Genomic DNA, 20,957 nt, shown 5'->3' on the forward strand with positions numbered 1-20,957 from the left:
AGAAGACAATCAACTTATATGGCACACAACGATCTATATTTGATATTGCTATCATTTTTTTAACAGCATATCATTGGGTCGCGAATACGTTTTAAGGATTAAAGGACAAATCCTCTTTTGTCGATTAAATATAATCCTAAGGACTTCATCACAACCCAAGAGTTCAAAAGAGATGGACAAAATGTGATGAAAAAGTCAAGTAATGTTTATTAATAAAAATTCATATATAATTTATAAATATTAGCACAATCGTCAATAGGCTGACGATTGATTTTAGGACACAATTTCCAACAATGAGATCTCCAACCCAATGAAAATCTGACAGAAATCTAAAGTAAGGAGATGAGATCTCCAACCCAATAAAAATCGAGCAGAAAGCCAAAGTAAGGAGATGAGATCTCCAAATCGATGAAAATCGGACAGAAAGCCAAAGTGAGGATATGAAATCTGGACAGAAAGCAAATTGAGGAGATGAGATCTCCAGCTCGGTGAAGATCTTCCTTTTTAGTTTTTGTTGATTTTTTTTTAGATTTTCCTCTGATTTTTTCTCTTTTTCTTCGATTCTCAAGAATCACAATCAGATGGGAGGCTTTGGACTATTCACCCCATTCTCCTAGACGCCACCTCCCACCGATTCCATCGATCTCTATCGTCGCTTTTCTCTCCATCACCACCAGTGTCGGGTCTCCTTCCCGATCTCTCTCGGATGACCAACATAATATTTTACAAAAAAAAATAGATATTTTTAAAAATATTAATTATTATTATTATTATATTTTATTAATTATTTTTTATCATTATTTGAGTATAGTCTTAGCGATGCAGTGCGGGTTACTTACTGGTATATAATGATTTTCTGGCCTAGAAGGGTGCGGTGATGGCAAGCTTTTTAAAATTTCTCCTCATTTAGAAACACATTTTTTCTCTATGGTCGTATTATTTTATTACCACCCCAGTTCTGTTCGTGATCGAAAGGAGGAGTACATAACCAAAATGAATTAATTCCCATCACGTCCGCCAGGACGGTGGGGTCGAACTCCTCCATCACAACTCCACCATCCACCCTCCACCCTCTTCCCTCTGCGGTTGGAGAATAGAGCGAGACCACTGGCCCGGATCGCGCCTCGAAATCAGTTCCTTCGCTGGAACTTCCCCTGAGAGAGTTCTGACGCCTCGCCATAGACGGTCGGATTCCGGCATGACACGACCGCAGATGCGTGATCCCGATAGCCTGCGGTGGGGCAAGCAAGATGGAAGCTTTTTTCACGAAGAGAAATGGTGCGAAAGGGATCTTCAACACTTTTCGGTGTTTGTTTTCTATCTTTCCTTTTCTTGCGCTAGATTCTAGGTGTTGCTGGTTAGTTTGCTTTTCCACGCAATGTGTTCCCCGATCTTGATTCCCGGAGCTCGGGCTATCGCTTTCTCTGTTGGAATGCAGTTTTTTTTTTTCCAAGTTGATTTTGGAGTTGGGCTTTATTTTGTCTGCTGAAATATAGAGTTTTGTTGAACCTGCTTGCATCTTTGATGCTCAAGTTTCTCTCGTTATTTGAGTGATGGATTGATGCGTTTTGGTGGAACAAGTGCTCTCTGTTCAGAATTTCTTCTTATTTTAGATGAGTTTTTGGTGTTGCTTTTTGGTTTTGGGCGTGGATGGCTGATCTCGCTTGATATTGTGAAAAGGTAGAAGCTTTTCTAGGATTCGACCCCATCTTTTTCTTACTGTGCTATTTTTTGCTGTCTTTGTTCATTTCTTTGAATTTAGGGTTCATGGGCACCGATTTTGTCTATAACATCGCTGCAGTAATCTTTCTTATCCCTTCTTTTTCCCCATCTTTACAAGAAGTGCAACTTTTTCCTGTGAGATTCCCACTGGTGTACGTTTTGTTAGTGTTAGGATTTGACACCTTGAGATTCAGCCAACATTGAGCCCACAGTGAGGTTTGTGGCGAAAAATGGAGTCTAACGAGACTAAGATCACCCCAAACGGAGCTCGGATGGAGGAGATACGAGCTTTTGAAGTTGGCACGAGACTCGAGGTGGTGGAGGACCGCCGGCAAAGTGGCGGCGGTGCGGCCGCAGGCTGCGGCGCGTGGCACAGCGTGCGGGTACGGCCTAGGCCCACGCATGCGGGCCGGCCCAGGCCCAGGCACCTTGCCTGGGCCTGTACCTCGGTCCACCGTGGATCGGGCGGTCCACGGCTGGACCTGTGGATCGCGTGGGCATTTTCCACACGTTTCTCGCGGTCCACGGCACTTCCGTGGATCGGAGCACGATCGGAAGGCGTGGGTAGCTCCCGATCTTGATCCGACGGTCCAGGAGGTTATTTGGCTTTGTTTAGGACTCTTAATCCCTCTTTAATTGGTTTAAGCTTATAAAAGGCTCGGAACAGTAAACAGAGGGGTGTGGTTTTGGTTTTCTCCAGTGGATGCACTGTACGTAACCTGAAGAAGAGAGAGAGGGTTGTGACGCTGAGAAGAGAAGCAAAAGCAGGGCTCTGGAGAGGCTTTTGGACAGCGGACGCCAGGTACTTCATGGGTTCAGGGGGTTTTCCAAGAGGGAGAGTTTTTGTGAGAACTTCTAGTGAGAGAGAATTAGGTATATAAGGGTTGAGGGTGAGGTCTTCTTTTGTAAAATTTCTTTTTCATAGTGAAATTTGCATGCCCCGTGGAGGCGAGCCCTTTTGTGACTGATCCACATATTTTGATTGTTTTTTGTTTTGTTTCTTCTTTCTTTCTGCTGCATCGCATAGTATCGAAAAAGTCTTGGGAGGTGGTGTCCTAACCAGACATCCATCCAACAAGTGGTATCAGAACAAGGTGGTACAAGGATGTAGATTGCAGCGGTGGTGAGCAAGACTGAAGATGGAGAAGATAGGAACAATCAAGATGGAGATCAACAAGTTCGATGGTAAGAGCAATTTTTTCTTGTGGCAGGCAAGGATGAAGGACGTGCTCATCCAACAAGGGTTGATCGATGCTCTCTTGTGCGATGAGAAGTCGACCACCATGGAGGTGCGGGATTGGAAACGACCATAGATGCAGGCGGTGAGCACCATCCGCATGTACCTGACGGATGAGGTGGTGATCCATGTACTGAGTGAGACTTTTCCGACGGTGCTATGGTCGAAGCTCGAAGAGTTGTACATGGCAAAGTCTCTCACTAACATTCTTTTCCTTTGGAGGCAGTTCTATCAACTGCGGATAACTGAGGGACAGCGTGCAGGAGCATCTGAGCCACTTCCAGAAGATTCTCACCGACCTCAGCGTTGGTGAGAATGTTGAGAAGATCAGGGCGCTGGTTTTGCTGGCGTTGCTTCTCCCTTCGTATGAGTCCTTGATGACTGCTCTTCTAGTGGAGAAGAGCACCATCAAGATGAACGAGGTCACCGCGATGATACTCCAGAACGAGGTTCTCAGGAATGAGAATCCAGCTTCGAGCTCAGATGGCGGTAGCTCAGCTTTGGTGGCTTCTGGAGGAGCAGGAGGTGGTAGATGGAGCGACAGGAGATCGCAATGAGGGCGGTCCAAGTTCAGGAGGGACTTGAGCAAAATCAGATATTATTGGTGTGAGGAGTTGGGGCATCTAGCTAGAGATTGCCTTCAACTCAAAAATCAGACGATGACTGCTGTAGCGACGGCCGACAGTGATTCAGATGGAGATGTCCTGAAAATATCTGACGAGGTATCTACTTCTTCCCAGCAGTGGATATTAGATTCTGCATGCCCCTATCATGTATGTTGCAGAGAGGAGCAGTTTGACTCTCTGGAGAACAGTGAGGGTATTGTATATCTACTGGATGGATCAAGCTGTGCGATCAGAGGCATTGGGACGGTCAACTAGAGGACACATGACGGTGCAGTGAGGAGATTGGGGGAGGTCCGATACATATTCGATTTCAGACGGAATCTTATCTCACTTAGCAGACTGGATTCGAGAGGCTACAGGATGGTAGCTGGTGGAAGAATCCTGAGGGTGCTACGCGGCGATAGGATTGTGCTGGAGGGGAAGAAGGGGAGCAGAGGACATTATTATCTGGCGAAAGTCTAGTGCGAGGTGGAGCTTCGGGAGCCAGGCGGAGCCCAGAGCGAGATGGAGCTCCAGGAGGCGGATCGAGCACGAGACAGGAAACTCGAGAGGACGAGAGGCGACGTCGCAAGGTGAGATTCCTATTGCCGTATGACGATGCCCCGAGCAGGTCTTAGGTCAGGAGCACAGCATACGACGGAGATGGGATTGAGCAGCCTGGCTCGATTCTCATGTTTGCCCATTCATGATCAGCAAGCGATTGCCCCAGGGCATGGGGGCGAGGAGATCCAGAAGCTCTCGAAGTTTGGAGGAGGCCGAATATCGAGTCGAGGTAGAGATTGTTAGGATTTGACGTCTAGAGATTCAGCCCACATTGAGTCCATAGCGAGGTTCGCGGTGAAAAATGAAGTCCAACGAGATCAAGATCACCTCAAACGGAGCTTGGATGGAGGAGATACGAGCTTTTGAAGTCGGCACGAGATCTGAGGCGGCGGAGGACCGTCGGCGGCCGGTGGAGTGGCGGCAGCGCGCGGCCCAGGCGGGGCCAACGAGAGGGACGCGCGACCTAGGCGCGCCCGCGGCCCAGCCCTGTGTGCGGGCGCGGCCCAGGCCCGCGCGTGCGGGCCAGCCCAGGCCCAGGCCAAAGCGCTTTGCCTGGGCCTGTACCTCGGTCCATCATGGATTGGACGGTCCACGGCTGGGCCTGTGGACCGTGTGGGCATTTTTCATGCGTTTCTCGCGGTCCACGATACTATTCCGTGGATCGGAGTGCTATCGGAAGGCGTGGGTGGCTCTCAATCTTGATCCGACGGTCCAGAGGGTTATTTGGCTTTGTTTAGGACTCCTAATCCCTCTCTAATTGGGTTTAAGCTCTATAAAAGGCTGGGAACAGTAAACAGAGGGGTGTGGTTTTGGTTTTCTCCAGTGGATGCGCCGTACGTAACCCGAAGAAGAGAGAGAGGGTTGTGATGCTGAGGAGAGAAGCAAGAGCAGGGCTCTGGAGAGGCTTTTGGACAGCGGACGTCAGGTACTTCAGGGGTTCAGGGGGTTTTCCAAGAGGGAGAGTTTTTGTGAGGAGAACTTCTAGTGAGAGAGAATTGGGTGTACAAGGGTTAAAGGTGAGGTCTCCTCTTGTAAAATTTTTTTTCATAGTAAAGTTTGCATGCCCCATGGAGGCGAGTCCTTTTGTGGCTGATCCACGTATTTTGATTGTTTTTTGTTTTGTTTCTTCTTTCTTCCTGCTGACTCGCGTGATACCGAAAAGGTCTTGGGAGGTGGTGTCCTGGCCAGACATCCACCCAACAGTTAGGTTGAATCCTTTGTTTTTATTTATTAACCTATAGTTTTTATATATTTGCTTTGTTAGCTTTTACTTTCTTCTTGCTTCTCCTTTTGAATCCGCTATTTTAATGTTCTTTTTGTTTCCACACTGTTTATCCTTTCCCATTCTGGCATATCTTCTCTACTGGTGGATCTGCTTCCTCATTTTGCTGCAAAGAATCGTAAAGTCCCATTTTCTTTTTTGTGATTTTTTATACAGAAGTTTGAAAGTTGCTTGTTTTTTCTTGTTTGGAATCAGAAATTTTATTTCAAATCCTTTTTTTCCTATACAATAATTTGGATGAGGAATAGTTAAGGGTGTGTTTGGTTAGCCATTAAAAAAGTATTTTTTTATTATTTTTGATTTTTAAAAAGCAAAAATCAAAAAGTAATGTTTGGTAACAATATGAGAAGCAAAAAGCAAAAATTAAAAAAATCAAAATAATTACTTTATATGCAAAACAAAAATTTTTTGCTTTCCAAAATTTGTTTTTCTACTTCCGCACGTCTAAAACGCCAAACCAAAAAGTAAAGAGTCCGAATCCTTCTCTCTCGTCGAGCTCTTCACCTCTATACCCCCTTCTCCCTCGTCGAGCTCTTCACCTGCCGTTCATCCGCCGTCCCCAAACGTTGCTTTTTGCTTTATAGTAACATAGTTACCAAACATACTTTTTACTTTTTTGCTTTTACTCCATAGCAAAAATACAAATTTTTTTTTTTAAAAATCAAAAATCAAAAAGCGTAATCAAACGCACCCTAAGATGTCAGTATAAGATTTTACAATTAATCCCCAAAAAAAAAAGAATTCTGTAAGTAATAATCGCTTCTGATGTCTTAGTGATGATATCTCTGACTATGAATGCAAGATCTCTGCATTGTTATCCTGGATTATGCCCAATACCAGCTCTTTTGATTATGGGTGGTCATTTTATATTCATCTGGTTCCGGTTTCCTTTTGTAGCATGAGGGCAGTGCCTTGGTCACATCTCTCTTCTTTGTGGGTCACATCTCTCTTCTTCATGCCTGTGATGATGTCGTGCTTCATAACGTCGGTGGGTGATTCTTTTTGAGGCTGGTTGCTGATGTTGTGACAGAGTGAAGACACCGAAAATAATAATTTTTTGATGGGTTCATCTTCACTTCTTTCGAACTTGCTGACATGAACAATAGAAGGGGGCAAAATTTTCAGAACCCTTCACTGGGATGTATGGGAAGGATGATCAACATATTTGACTTGAGTACTGGCATGGCAGGAACCAAGCTGCTCACTGACAAAGCACATAGAGAATGGTATTCATTATCCTTATAAACAATACAGTTTGGGTCTCTTTTATTGGTTTAGTTTAAATTTTTGTGCTGTTGATGAAGCATTATAGAATAATTGGAATCATAATTTGTTATTTTTGTTTTACTAGTTTTCTTTAATAAGAGAGGTAAGAGGCACCTTGAAGCAATAGACATGATCAGGCTGTTGTTGGATGATTATGTTTTCAGAGGTTTCTTCTTTATGGTAACTTTTGTTATACACAAGGCGGAGTCTCATATCATTTGACCAAGATATCTAACTTTAGTCCCCCTTTGTTTTTCCTTTTTTCTTCACAATGCTACATTTCTTTAGTAGGTTTTAAACTACTAGATTTCGTCTGCTGTCTATGTTAGTTCGACCTGCATAATTGCATTCCTCCTGGGGGCTGGTAGTTGGATCCTATATAGATTAGGTGTAGTTTCTTCTTATTCTTCAGTTTCCTTTTTGATTGCAGATTTTTTGCATTTTTTTATACGAAAAGGGTTGGGGTTGCAAATTCAATTGTCTAATTTCATCACGTTTTATGATTTTTTTTTTTTTTAGCAGTTCTCTTTCCCTCTATACCCATTTCATAATTCTAACCTCCATATTTTTCCATTGTTTGTTTATTGGTGGAACTGGCATTTGGCTTCTGTATAAGTTCTTAAGCATAATTCAGCTGCTATTGACATGGCGTAAACTGACATTCAGGTTCTCCAATCAGTAAAAATCAGTCTGATGCGTTGAAGAAGCCAAGGGATCCCAGCTTAGTTCCAGTAGAGGACAAACAAGTCAGCACTCTAGGCTTTTACAGTCCAATTAACCTTTCCATGTTTTGTGAAATTGTGAAAAATTTTGTTGGCAGTGGAACTGCATCATGTATTCTGATTTATATATTCACTGCAGATAACCCGTGAATCAAGAAAGAGTGCCTATAACAAGAACTCAGGTGGAACACCAATGAAGATGCTTATACATTAAGAGATGTGGAAAGAAGCAGAGTTAAAGCAGAAGCCACCAAACGTTGTTGCTAGACTCATGGGGCTTGATACCTTGCCAGTGCATCAATCAGTGTTATCTGCTAATAAAAACTCCCAAGATGGCTATTCACACAGTTTAGCAGGAGCACTTAGGGGCTATTATCTGCAGGAAGATGACTATTTTCACAAACCAGTTCAGTGTGAAATTCCTCATGAAAAGCATGAATACAAAGATGTATATGAAATCTGGCAGAAACCATCAAAGATTAGTCATATTAAGGATCAGCGTCCACAGAATGGAAGGTATGATGAGAACTCATATGAAAAGAGAATGACTCTTGTTCGCCAGAAGTTCATTGAAGCAAAACGCTGAGCAACAGATGGAAAGCTCCTTCAGTCCAAAGAGTTTCAAGATGCACTAGAGGTTCTAAGTTCGAACAGAGATTTATTCCTCATATTTCTAGAAGAACCAAATTCTCTGTTCTCAAAGCATCTGCGTGAACACCAGGCCATCTCTCCACCTTCTCAGACAAAGCACATAACTGTACTGAAATCATCAAAAACTAATGGGGCAAAGTATGAGGAACAACAACTCTACTCCTCTGTCGAAGAAAGCAAATGTGATGTGAATAAACATGATTGGTCCCCTAGTTTCTCTCATGCAAAGCTTATAATTTATCTCAATCAACCAGGATGGTAGTTTTAAAGCCTAGCCCAGGAAAGCTCCATGACATAAAGACCACAATGACATCCCCAGCATCTTCAGTAGAACAGCTTGGAAGTAGAGATTCTTATGGAGCTTTGGCAACTGATGGAGTAGCAGGGTCAAGAGAAATAGCCAAGAAAATTACTCGTCAGATGCGAGAAAGCCTGAGTAGTAACCGAAGGGATGAAACCTTGTTGTCTTCGGTCTTATCGAGTGGATATGTTGGAGATGAGAGCTCATTCAATAGGTGAGAAAGTGAGTGTATGGAGGAAGAGAGTGGTAATTTAAGTGATTCTGAGACCACCACCCCGACTTCACGACACTGTTGGGATCACATCAATAAAATTGGCAGTCCTTATTCAATATCATCTGTAAGTCGAAAATCTTGTTCACCTGAGTCAGTAATCAGGGAGGCGAGAAAACGGCTCTTAGAGAGGTGGGCATTGGTGGCATCAAATGCAAATGGTCAACAACAAAAACAAACACGGAGAAGCTCAAGTACCTTGGGTGAGATGCTTGCCATTCCTGAGATAAAGAAAGAAGAGAATAGTGGGGAACTTGCTGTTTTGAGCAGCAGGTCATGTGATGATACAAACCTTCAATTACTGTCACCGTGTTTATCTACAGGTGGGGTAAAGGAAGGATGTAGTGGGGAGTTCTCCCCTAGTAATTTGTCAAGGTCAAGATCTGTTCCATCTTCTTCAGCTTATGAAGCCGCTGAGTTGAATGTGGAGGTTTCTGATGCTTCGGTTGGCAAAGCCATTGTTCATGAGGACATTGCTATGCCAAAGAGTGGCAAGTCATCTTTCAAAGGGAAAGTTTCAAGTTTGCTCTTCTCTAGAAATAAGAAACATGTTCAAGAGAAATCTATTCCATCTTCAGCGGGTTGTGATGATAGGCTCCAACCTGGTCGCATTAAGGTTGATGGTAAAATAAATGATTTATTACATTCTGTTAATAACAATCGACCTAAGCAAAGTGCAGTGGTTAGTTCGTGTAAAAAAAGTTCTGGTGATGATGGACCAAATCGGGGCTTCTGTGCTAAGGTATTCGTTTTTGTCCCGTGAAGTTCTTTATTGTCTTGAATCTGATAGAAATTCTTCTGTGTCTGTTAATCTATCATACAAGAAAAAAGATAAACAAGTATAAGCGGGTTGGTGGTCATTTCCTGTCTCAGCCATTTTGTTCCTTTTCCTTCTTCATTTTTTTTTTTCAGTGTATTAATGCTGTTTTTTCCCCTTGTTTTATAGAGTCACACATTTGAAGGGGAGACTTTTAATTCTGAACCTTAAATTTCTAATGCATGCTGAACTACCATATATTTGTTCTTCGATATTTTTTTTCCTTTTATTTCTCCAATTTCCTATTTAGAATTGGTGCTTACATATTAGCAGGGTGCTTATTCTCTTGAAAAAACAATGACATGCCCAAACTCCAGTGAGAACCAGGACCACCCCAGCCCTGTGTCAGTTCTACAAGCACCATTTGTCGATGATGTCAAAAATAATATGTCCCAAGCTTCTCCATGCCACATCGCTGGATGTCCACGTAAGTGTAGTCATATCTACCACTGAAGATCTTAAAGTTCCATACACTGACTAGTATTTTTACCTACTTTCAGAAGCTCTCTCTAGGTCTCCACCAATTGAGTCGATTGCTCGTTCCTTATCACGTGATGGCTCCAGTTTAGGGAGAATATTGTTGAATCCCCTAAAACCTTCCAGCCTTGTGCCCAAGGTAGAAGAAGAACAAGAATGATTTGTGCTTGTCCAAAAGTTACTATCATCTGCTGGTTTTCAAAATGAAAAGTCTTGCATGATATTCACAAGATGGCATTCACTGGAGAGCCCTTTGAATCCAATGTTGCTGGATAAATATTTGGACAGGAAGGAAGAAGAGGCTAAGTGCAGGGAAAGGCGATCAAACCAGAGGCTCCCATTCGATTGTGTCAATGCAGCGTTGCTAAACGTTGGTCAAAGTGCCATATTGGCTTCATATCCATGGGCCGGAGCATGTTCCGGGGCTTGGATGGATGGTACAGCATGTGCTTCGGTGACTGAGGAAGTATGTGAGCTTGTGAGAAATTGGTACTCTGGTGAAGAGAAGTCTCCGCCAAGTGAGCCTCGTAGCATCAACCCTGTGGTAGATAGAGTGGTGAAAAGAGAAATAGCAGGAAGGGGATGGGCAGAATTTATGTGGCTGGAAATGTATGAGTTCAGCCAGGAGGTTGGTGGTCTGGTGTTGGAGGAGTTGGTTGAGGAGGCATTGTCAGATTTTACTTGTGGGTGATCGAAATGAGGTGCTTTTTCTGCTCTTTTCCTCTTTTTCTTTCCTAACAGCCCGTCCTATTTTTGTTATCCATGTGATGATACTGGTGGCTTCATATTTTGTAGTATATCTATATAATTCCCAAGTTGTGTTGTATGTCCATTGTTTGCTATTGGATGTTTTCTCATAAACGAAGGGTATGCAGGGGCAGCTCAATACATATGAAGTCCTAAAGCTAAATATTAAAATGAGATTTTTTTTTTCTATTAAAATTTATATAAATTTTTTATTAAAATTTTATTTTTCTAGCTTTTTGAGATGCAAAATTTTTAATTAAATTTTTATAATCAAGTTTTTCTAATATTTTTTTTCAATTGATAATATAGTCAATCCATTTAATCTTTTTTAAGACATTGTTGATCTTAAGTAATATTTTATTAATTTTAGTTTTGAAAATTTTTTTCCTATCGAAGTAATACTTACTGAAATTATTAATATTATTTTAAAAGTAATATATGCATTTGAAAAAGAATCGAATCTTCTTATATGATTAAGTATGTTTATTGGACTGTTATCTTTCACTTGTATAATTTTTTTTAAAGTTTTTAACTCTGAAAATAAATCTAAATTATTAATATCAAAGTAGTTATCACATTTTAAGGAATATTTAAGATTAAGATAATATTCTTTCAAACTATTATTGTCTAGTGATTTCAATTTTTTACTGCTAAATAAAAAATCAAAAATATTTTCATATATCTTAAATTGTTCAAATCTGCTTTAAAGTCAAAAAATTGCTTGATCTACTATATATAAAAAATAATCAATTCTAATTGATTCTTCAAGAGATTTTGTTATTTCATTATTAACATTCTCATCAAATTATTTTTTTCTACGAATAATATGTTTATCATAAAATTTAGGTTCTATTTTCATTTCAGATGTAATTTTTTTAGAAAAAATTATAGCAGATACAAATTTATCTTCTCTATATTTTTCAAAAAAAGAAAGAAGATCTTTCAGTTATTTTATAGCAACATCAATACGTATATCTTTTGTTTGTAAATTTTTGTTAACTGAATTAACATCAAACAAGATATCATATCAAATAGTCATACAAAAAAAAAAATTCAAAATTTTTAAGTTCATATGTTGCCAAGTAATTAGCTTCACTTTTGGTTTTAGGATTTTACTAACTTCTGCTAATTTTAATAAAGCATCTCTTATTTATGAAGCTTGGAATCTTATTGCTTTAATACTTTCAATACGACTTTTCCAACATATTTGTGATTATGATTTAAGAGTTAGATTAGATATATTATCTTATAAAATTTTTCATCTTTTAGTAGAAGAAGAAAATATATATATATATTGTATTATTTTAAAAAATAATATAGTTTTAGTACAGAAATTAGTCATATCACAAAGTACTAAATTTAGATTGTCACAACCATATGGTGTATAAAAAGATTTAGGATTTATATCTAAAAATTTTTTTTGCACTCTTTGTTATTTGTTCTTTATATTATATCCATTATTATATCCCTATCCTCTTAAATTATTAATGTCAAGTTTAATATGTTTTATTTCATCCACAATGGTATCAAAAAGACTTTTGCTAGTTATATCATCTATTTTTAAGAATTCAAAAAAATATTTCATAATTTTGATTGGACTTGATGAAATATCCACACATCGCAATATAAAAGATATTTGCTCTTGATGATTTGCATCTGAAGTGCAATCAAGTATTATTGAAAAATATTTTACTTCTATAATTTTTTTCATCATTTTATTTTTAATTTTATTTGCTAATAAATTTATCAATTCATTTTGTATATTATGTTCAAGATAATGAGTATAAATTTTATTGTCTTTAATGCGTCAAATATGTTCTTGTATTATCGGATTAAATTCTGCAATCATTTCAATTAGATTTAAAAAATTATCATTATTTTCTTGATAGATTTTTTTATTTTTTTCACAAAAAGTCAAATTATTTTTACTAAGAATTTTTACTACCGTAAGAATTCTTAATAATACTTTTTTCTAATATTCTTTATCTCTATTTATTTATTTTTGAATATTTTTATCAATTATTTTATTTTTCAATAATCTTATTTCTAAATTAATATATAAATTTATATTAATAATATGCTCATTACTGATCTCATGACTCTTAAACTGAGTACTAAGATTTTTTCAATCTCTAGTATCAACATTAGCTAGTTTACTTATACTAGAAGCAGAGTCAAGCAATTTGCAATAAAAATAAAATACTCTATCCAAGTCTTTGAATAAACTAGCCATCTTCTTTTATGCTTTTTTTCATTTGCCAACTTTTGGATGTAATATGTAGTAGAAAAATATCTTGAAAATTCATCTTTAGGAAAATCTATATCATTAACTAGAATTGGATCTTTTTTTACTAATAAATCTCTCAACTTTGTATCAATATTTGTCCATTGACTTGGATCATAAATATTTTCAAAAATTTATTTAAATTAACTGGTTGATTCTCTTCACCATGAGTTTGAGGATTATTTTGAATCTCTTCATTGGCTTCTTCTTGTTATAGTATTTTATTATCATTTAATTCTAAAAGATTATTAACTTATCATTTAAGAAATATTTACTAATATTTTTTAATTTATTTTTTTATTATTTCTAAAAAATTTATCAAAAGCTTCTTTTTGAGATTATATTAAATTTTTAAATTTTTTTTTAACTTTGAATAATCAGATTCATATTTTCAAGTTGATATATTTAAATTCTTGTTGTGAATTACCAAAAAAAATTAGCTATTATAATTATTTTATATTTTTTAAATAGTTAATATAAGATCAATAATCAAAAGTTTTAATTCAATGAATCAACTATTAAATAAAATAGAGATAATATAATAATATAATATAAATTTTAAATTAAATAAAAAATTTATAAAGGTTAGAATAATAGTATCCGATTGTTGAATGTTAATTGCAAATGAGATAAATAATCAACTAATTATCTTGTGCAGCAGTGCAGAAAATGAGTTAGAACCTGTTATCAAGGAGAAGAGTAAACAGAATAAGGAAAGAAGAATTAAAAAATGACTTAGTTTTATAGAATAGTATATAGCCATTGTGTATCATCAGGAATTGGCAAGTGAGAGAACATAGGAGCTGTGGGTATTGGTAGAACTGTAGAAGCATTAACTAACTTCCACAGCACATTTATCTTTTCTAACAGATGGTCATGCCACCACATTTTATTTTTCCAATGGACCATCATGCCATGTGGCATGCGTATCGCATCTGCTGACTTGGGAATGGGAAAGCCGATGCTTCCCCAGCTCCCCCCACAATCGCATAGAGATTCAAACCTGAAACCCATCGGAGATGCCTCTCCAGGCCTCCGCTGCCACCGAGGTGGTTCCCTATCCTCTCCATCTATGGGGCGGGTTGCCTATGATGGACTCAGCGTCGGGAACGGCCGAACAGGAAAGGTGCCTCCTTGTCCCTGTGTCGCCCAACCCTCACCCCTCAAATCCGTTGGAACCTCACCAGAGACGCCTCTCAAGGCCTCTGTTGCCATCGGGATGGGTCCCCATCCATTCCTCTCTGTTAGGATTTGATCCACCCAACACTCTCCATCGATGGGGCGGGCTGCAGGTGTCTTGTGAGTCTGTGATGGGCTTGGCATTAGGAACGAAAAAGTCGGTCACTGTCGGTGCCTCCTCACTTGTGTCGCCCAGTCCTTACCCCTCAAACCCGCTGGAACCTCGTTGGAGATGCCTCTCAAGGTCTCCGTTGCCATCGGGATGGGTCTCCGTCCTCTCCATCGATGGGGCGGGTCGCATGTGATGGGCTCGACGTCGGGAATAGAAAAGGCGGAAAGCTAGGGGTGGTAAAATATAATCTGACCTGCTAATTCGACTCATATTCAATTTATTTTAAATAGATTTGGGTTTGACTTAAACGGATTCGGATCATAAATAGATCGATCTGTTTAATTCATTTATTAAATAGATCAGGTTTGATTTTAATTTCTCAACCTGCCCAACCTGTTTAATCCGTTTTACATTTGAATGGGTCAGATCAAATTAATGAGCCATTTAAATGGGCTGGAAGCATTGACAGCGGGAAGAATCCTAAATTTTTGATTTAAAAATTTGAATCACGTCCAAATTTCCTATGGTGGTTCCAAATCGAGGTTAGGGCATTTATTTTTTTCGCTTCCCTTCTCCTGTGTCGCATTCACCCCTCTTCTCTCCAGCAAGCAACAAGGCCTCCGATACCAATCATCCTCTTGCTTGGATATGATACCAATCCTCCTCTTCCTTGACCTCCTCCTGGTGGCAGCAGCATCGCGAGATCCCCGGCATGGAAGAGCATGAGGCAGAGCGTGGCGGTTTCTCTATAAATCCCTCCCCTCCTCCCCTCTATCTGAATCACCCGAATCGTCCTTAATCTTAATTGCTCATCAGGGAAACTCTTGGGATTTCCTCTAATCTTTTGTTGATTGTGCTCATGATTCATCACCGATTCTTTGTTGGAGTGAAGATAAGAGGCAGGAGGCCCTCATCTATCTTTCATCTTCTTCGGATCCCTTTGCCTCTATTATTGATTGGATTTCCATCAAGGGGCGAAGCGTACCTGCTCCTAGGTATCAACGATGAGAGCAGTCAGGTGGAGATGCAGCCGAAGCACAATGAGGGCAGAGAGGAATGGAGATGCGATGAGGGCAGAGATGAGGCGGTCGGGCAAAGCCGTGAGCAATTTTTTTTTGTTGTTTTTTTTTTGGGAAAAAAGGGGTGGTAAACGAGTTGGGCCTTATTTTTTCTTCTTTTTTTTTTTTAAAGTTGGTTCAGGTTATCTGTTTAATAAACAGATTAAATGGGTCGGGTGACCTATTTATTAAATGGATTAGGTTCATATTTGAAAATCTAATATGTTTAATAAACAGATTGGGTTCAGATTTGATATTTTCTGATCCAATCCATATCGGATCCGATCTATTTATGATCCAATCCGATCCGATTGCCATCTCTACGAAAAGCCGGTTGCTATCGGTGGCTCCTCACCTATGTGGCTGTGTCATCCAGCCCTCGCCTGCCTCGAGGGCTCTCGTGAGTGGATGTAGTGGAGGGTGGGGGGCCTCCGAGCAAGAGGGGCCTAAAGCAAGAGCTTTGGTGGCCTTACCCTTCAACCTCCCTGGAGGTACATGCTTCTTCAATCGTCCAAGGTGACCCGTATATATTTGTTCATATTAAAGTCTTTTTTTTTTTTTTGTAATTCTCTCCAAGTGTCCACATCATACAGATACTGCCAAGGTTTTCCACTCAGATTTCTTTTTCTTGGTTTCACCAGCTGATACGGTATTTCTTTTCTTGTGAAATATATGCTCAATTGAGAGATCCCAGCATACTGTTTGTTGGTGCAAAAATCTGCCTGCGCCGGAGAAGCTGGAGTTGAGGAAGCCGCGGTCGCCGCCGGGACCTGCAAGGGAAGTCTAAACCGGAGGTGGGGTTGCTCCGGCAAGACCCTCCGACGCTCAAGTCAGTTCTCTGCCTCAACAAGAATGGAGTGCTCGAACGGAGAATTTAGCAGAGTTTTGAGATAAGGCAAAAGAGCTTAAAGAATAACGTATCTGAGTCCCCCTTTTATAGGCGGGGGAGGCACCGGACTGATGGCGACGTTTGTAACCGCCTAGTAGTGGGCCACCCATGATCAGAGGAATTGATTGCGAAAGATCAAGGAGCAGACACGTGGCCATCATCATGGCCCGCCACATAAGGCCTGTTGTAGGTAGTGGAGCGGCGTCTGTTACTGCTGGTTGTCAGCGAGTAGTGGGATCATGCAGCACCTGTCGCAGGAGGAGGTGGAGCCGCGTGGAATCCGCTACAGGAAGTGGAACAGGATCATGGCAGTTATTGTTATCTGCCAAGGGACACGGATCTGTTGATCAAGGCTCGGCAGTAGTCGGAGTTCGGCCTTTGTAGGAGTCCGGGAGGAGTCCCCCTTTCGGACGAGGTCGCGGGTGGAGTAGGGATCCGGACGGAGCCACCCTGCTGTCGATGGCAGAGCCCGGCTCCCGTAGGAGTCCGGGCGGAGCCGTTCTGCTGTTGATGGAGGAGCCCGGCTCCCGTAGGAGTCCGGGCGGAGCCGTTCTGCTGTTGATGGAGGAGCCCGGCTCCCGTAGGAGTCCGGGCGGAGCCGTTCTGCTGTCGATTTCGGCTGCGGATAATTTATACCCAACACCAGTCCCCCTACTTTCGAGTTTGAATTTCAAGCGAAGGAAGTATGCAGAGAGAGATGTGCGCAACCGGAATCGTCCCTTCGAATCCTGCGCACTGCCGCCCCTATTAAATGCGCGCACGTCAGAGTCCGCTTTTCGGTGAAGGTGACTTGAAAAGTCTTTTCGGAACCCCCGCTGAAATGCGATCTTAAGCGTCGCTTTGCGGGAATTCGTGAGCGGTCAACCCTCGATGGCGGTGAAGGGGATAAGCGCGCCACGCGGCACACCTTAGTTGGCCCAGGAATACCCGCCGCCATAACTGCGCCAGGATCCATCGGCTATTTAAACCCCTCGGCCCCTTCGTAGCTTCATTCTGGCGTTGTTCTTTCATCTGAGAGCCCTGCTTCCCTCGCCCCAGTCCCTGTCTCCTTCCCTTAGACCATGTTATCTACTTGGGAGGCTGTCCTCGAGGGAATTCTTAGGGTTTGGAGGAAAGAGAGAAGGAGAATGGCGGTCGGTGAGAATCTCCGTCGCTCTAAAGGGAGCCCAAGGAAGAATTCCTTCAACAACAGGGGTTTAATAACGGGGGCTGTCGGGGAAGCTATTCTGCCCGCGAGTCTCGGGCAGCAAGGCGGGGTGATACCGGTCAAGAGGGCAGAATAGACGTCACAAGCCATGACGGGATCCTTGACGCCGTCGGGGCCGAGAGACCAGAGGCGGTCGACGTTGACGGTGGGGCAGTAGAACTTGTTGCGGGGGCGGTGGAAGTAACGCATGCTGACCTTGCCGGAGTGTCTCGGGTGGCGGCCGTCGTTGCCCCCTCCGCCTCCGGGGATTTACCCCACCCCTTTTCTGCCAAGGTTGGGACCTCGGGAACAGAATGAGGCGAGATGGGCGAGAGCTGTTACACGCACTGGAGAATGCGATTGAGAAGGATAGAGACGGAGTTCGTAGCTCGGAGCGGTCTCCGGTTCGTCCTGCCCGAACCATGCCCGTGATACGTGCGATGACGTGTATCTTCTTTTTTCCTGACCCACCGGGTCCTGTAATGTGTATTTCTGTTAAATGAAAAAGTAATTTCAGTACCTTGTTTGCATCTTGTGTTAAATAGTTGTCTGCCGGACTTCTTCATTTTTCTTTCGTTCTCTTTGTCTGTGTTACGTTGTTCCAAGGTCGTCGGCGACTTTTTCAGTTCACGTGGGGTCGTCATTTGTCGAGCTCCTTTTCGGCTTTTGTGCCGTTCGGGGATACCCACTTGTCGGGTTCGCCCGGATTCTTCTCCGCTGAAGTCGGGGCTAAGTTCGGCTCCCTTGATAGTCCGAACGGAGAAGCCCTCCGGGAGTTGGAGTAACTCGATTCTCGTAAGAGCCAGGGCAAAGTCTTTCTGCAATTAAAGTTATAAGTAAAGTCCGGCTTCCGTAGAAGTCCGGGCGGAGTTGTCCTGTAGCTGTCGTTGGCGGTGGAGCCCGGCTCCCGTAGGAGTCCGGGCGAAGTCGTCTTAGCGGCGGAACCCGGCTCCCGTAGGAGTCCGGGTGAAGGTTTCTTGGCGGTTGAACCCGGCTCCCGTAGGAGTCCGGGTGAAGTCTTCTTTGCATAGGGACCCGGCTCCCGTAGGAGTCCGGGCGAAGTCTTTTTTTTTTTTTTTTTTTTTTTTTTTTGCGGCGGAACCCGGCTCCCGTAGGAGTCCGGGTGAAGTCTTCTTGGCGTAGGGACCCGGCTCCCGTAGGAGTCCGGGTCTTTCACTTTGCTCATGTCAGGACGAGGTTCTCCTCCTGTTCCTGACAGGGCTGCGGGGGCACATATGGGCGTTGCAAGGCCTCTCCCCCCATCTGGTCTAAAAGAACCGGGCCTTCGACTTTGCTCAAGTTAGGGCGAGGTTCTCCTCCTGTCCCTAACAGGACTGTGGGGGCACATATGGGCGTTGCAAGGCCTCTCCCCCCATCCGGTCTAAAAGAACCGGGCCTTCGACTTTGCTCAAGTTAGGGCGAGGTTCTCCTCCTGTCCCTAACAGGGCTGTGGGGGCACATATGGGCGTTGCAAGGCCTCTCCCCCCATCACGTCTAAAAGAATCGGGCCTTCGACTTTGCTCAAGTTAGGGCGAGGTTCTCCTCCTGTCCCTAACAGGGCTGTGGGGGCACATATGGGCGTTGCAAGGCCTCTCCCCCCATCCGGTCTAAAAGAATCGGGCCTTCGACTTTGCTCAAGTTAGGGCGAGGTTCTCCTCCTGTCCCTAACAGGGCTGTGGGGGCACATATGGGCGTTGCAAGGCCTCTCCCCCCATCCGGTCTAAAAGAACCGGGCCTTCGAGTTTTATAAGGTTGCCCTCCCGTTTTTGATACCGTCTGCTTGAATTATCCTAAGACAAATGGGCATGCATTTTTTTTTTTTTTTTTTTTTAGGTCAGGACGAAATCACTGGTAGTACATCCGTAAGTTTTTTGAGCTCCACGGTCGCGGGAGGTCAGCTCCCCCGAGTTCCCTGAGATAATAAGTTCCAGGTCGGACTACTTCCTTGACCTCATAAGGTCCTTCCCAGTTTGGGGCGAGCTTCCCCTGGCCCTGAGGTTGTGAGACAGCAGCTCGTCGAAGCACTAGATCCCCTGCTTTGAATGCTTTGTTCTTCACTCGGGCGTTGTAATATCGGGCAACTTTCTGTCTGTAGGCTGCCATTCGAACCTGAGCAATCTCCCGCCTTTCTTCCAGTAGGTCGAGGTTGGCTCTGAGACTTTGCGCGTTTTGAGGTTCGTTGAATGTCACGACTCGTGCCGACGGGAGTTTAAGCTCAATCGGGATGACGGCTTCCGTACCAAAGGCTAGAGCAAAGGGAGTCTCTCCTGTAGGCAACCTCTGGGTGGTCCGATAAGCCCATAGCACATGATAAAGTTCGTCCGCCCAAGTCCCTTTTGCTCTTTCGAGCCTGGTCTTAATCCCCTGCAAAAGGGTTCTGTTTGTTACCTCGGCTTCGCCGTTCGCCTGGGGATGGGCCACTGACGTGAATTTGTGGGAGATGTTTAGGTCTTCACAGAATTCAGTAAATCTGGCTCCCGCGAATTGCCGCCCATTATCAGTGATGAGGGTTCTAGGCAAACCGAACCTGCACACGATCAATTTTCAGACGAAATCCTGCACTTTCGCTTCTGTGATTTTGGCTAGTGGCTCGGCCTCGACCCATTTGGTGAAGTAGTCGATCGCTACAAGGAGGAATTTCCTTTGACCAGACGCCATGGGAAAGGGGCCAAGAATATCCATTCCCCATTGCGCAAAAGGCCATGGGGCGCTCAAGGGTGTAAGTTCAGTAGCAGGCTGTCTCTGGACGTTGGCGTACCTCTGGCATCGATCACACTTTTTGACATATTCAATTGAATCTTGGTGCATGGTTGGCCAGTAATACCCTTGGCGGAGTAGCTTGTGGGATAGAGATCTGGCGCCTAAATGGCTTCCGCAAGCTCCCTCGTGCACTTCCCATAGAGCGTAGTCAGCTTCGGAGGATCGGAGGCATCTCAAGAGAGGCAGGGAGTGCGATCTTTTGTATAATTTGCCCTCATAAAGGATGTACCGGGAGGCTTGATTTCGGAGTTTTCGGGCTTCTTTCACATCCTGGGGGAGAATCCCATCTCTAAGATAGGTTATTAGCGGGTCGACCCAGCTGGGCTCGTGGTCGATCTCCATTACGAGTCGCAGTTCTTTCGTACTCGGTTGTTTTAAAACTTTAAAGAGAACACCCTTTGGCAATTCGGCCGGAACCGATGTCGCCAGTTTGGAGAGAAGATCGGCTCTAATGTTCTCCGACCTCGAAATTTTCCTGATGTCGAAATTGTTAAAGGCAGGGATGAACTCCTTCACCTTTTCGAGATATTTGGCCATACTGTCCTCTCGTGCTTCAAAGCTCCCGCTGACCTGCCCCACCACCAGCTGGGAGTCGCTGTGTACCCGGAGTTGACCTATTCCAAGCTCCTTAGCGATCCTCAATCCTGCGATCAGAGCTTCATACTCTGCTCCATTGTTCGTTGCGGGGAATTCGAAACGCAGAGCGTACTCCGCAACGACTCCCTCCGGGCTGGTCAAGATCAGGCCAGCACCCGCGCCTGCCATGTTGGACGATCCGTCCACATGGAGGGTCCAACAGTTATCGGACGAACTGGCTTCTTCGTCGG

General features: G+C 43.1%; 1 pseudogene; it reads left to right on the top strand.

Moving 5' to 3' along the window:
• The first annotated feature begins 985 nt into the window (after positions 1-985).
• On the top strand, positions 986-10,741 carry LOC140855604 (uncharacterized; annotated as a pseudogene).
• Positions 10,742-20,957: the final 10,216 nt, after the last annotated feature.

The sequence above is a fragment of the Elaeis guineensis genome, chromosome 2, assembly GCF_000442705.2.
Source record: "Elaeis guineensis isolate ETL-2024a chromosome 2, EG11, whole genome shotgun sequence".
Classification (NCBI taxonomy): Eukaryota; Viridiplantae; Streptophyta; class Magnoliopsida; order Arecales; family Arecaceae; genus Elaeis; species Elaeis guineensis.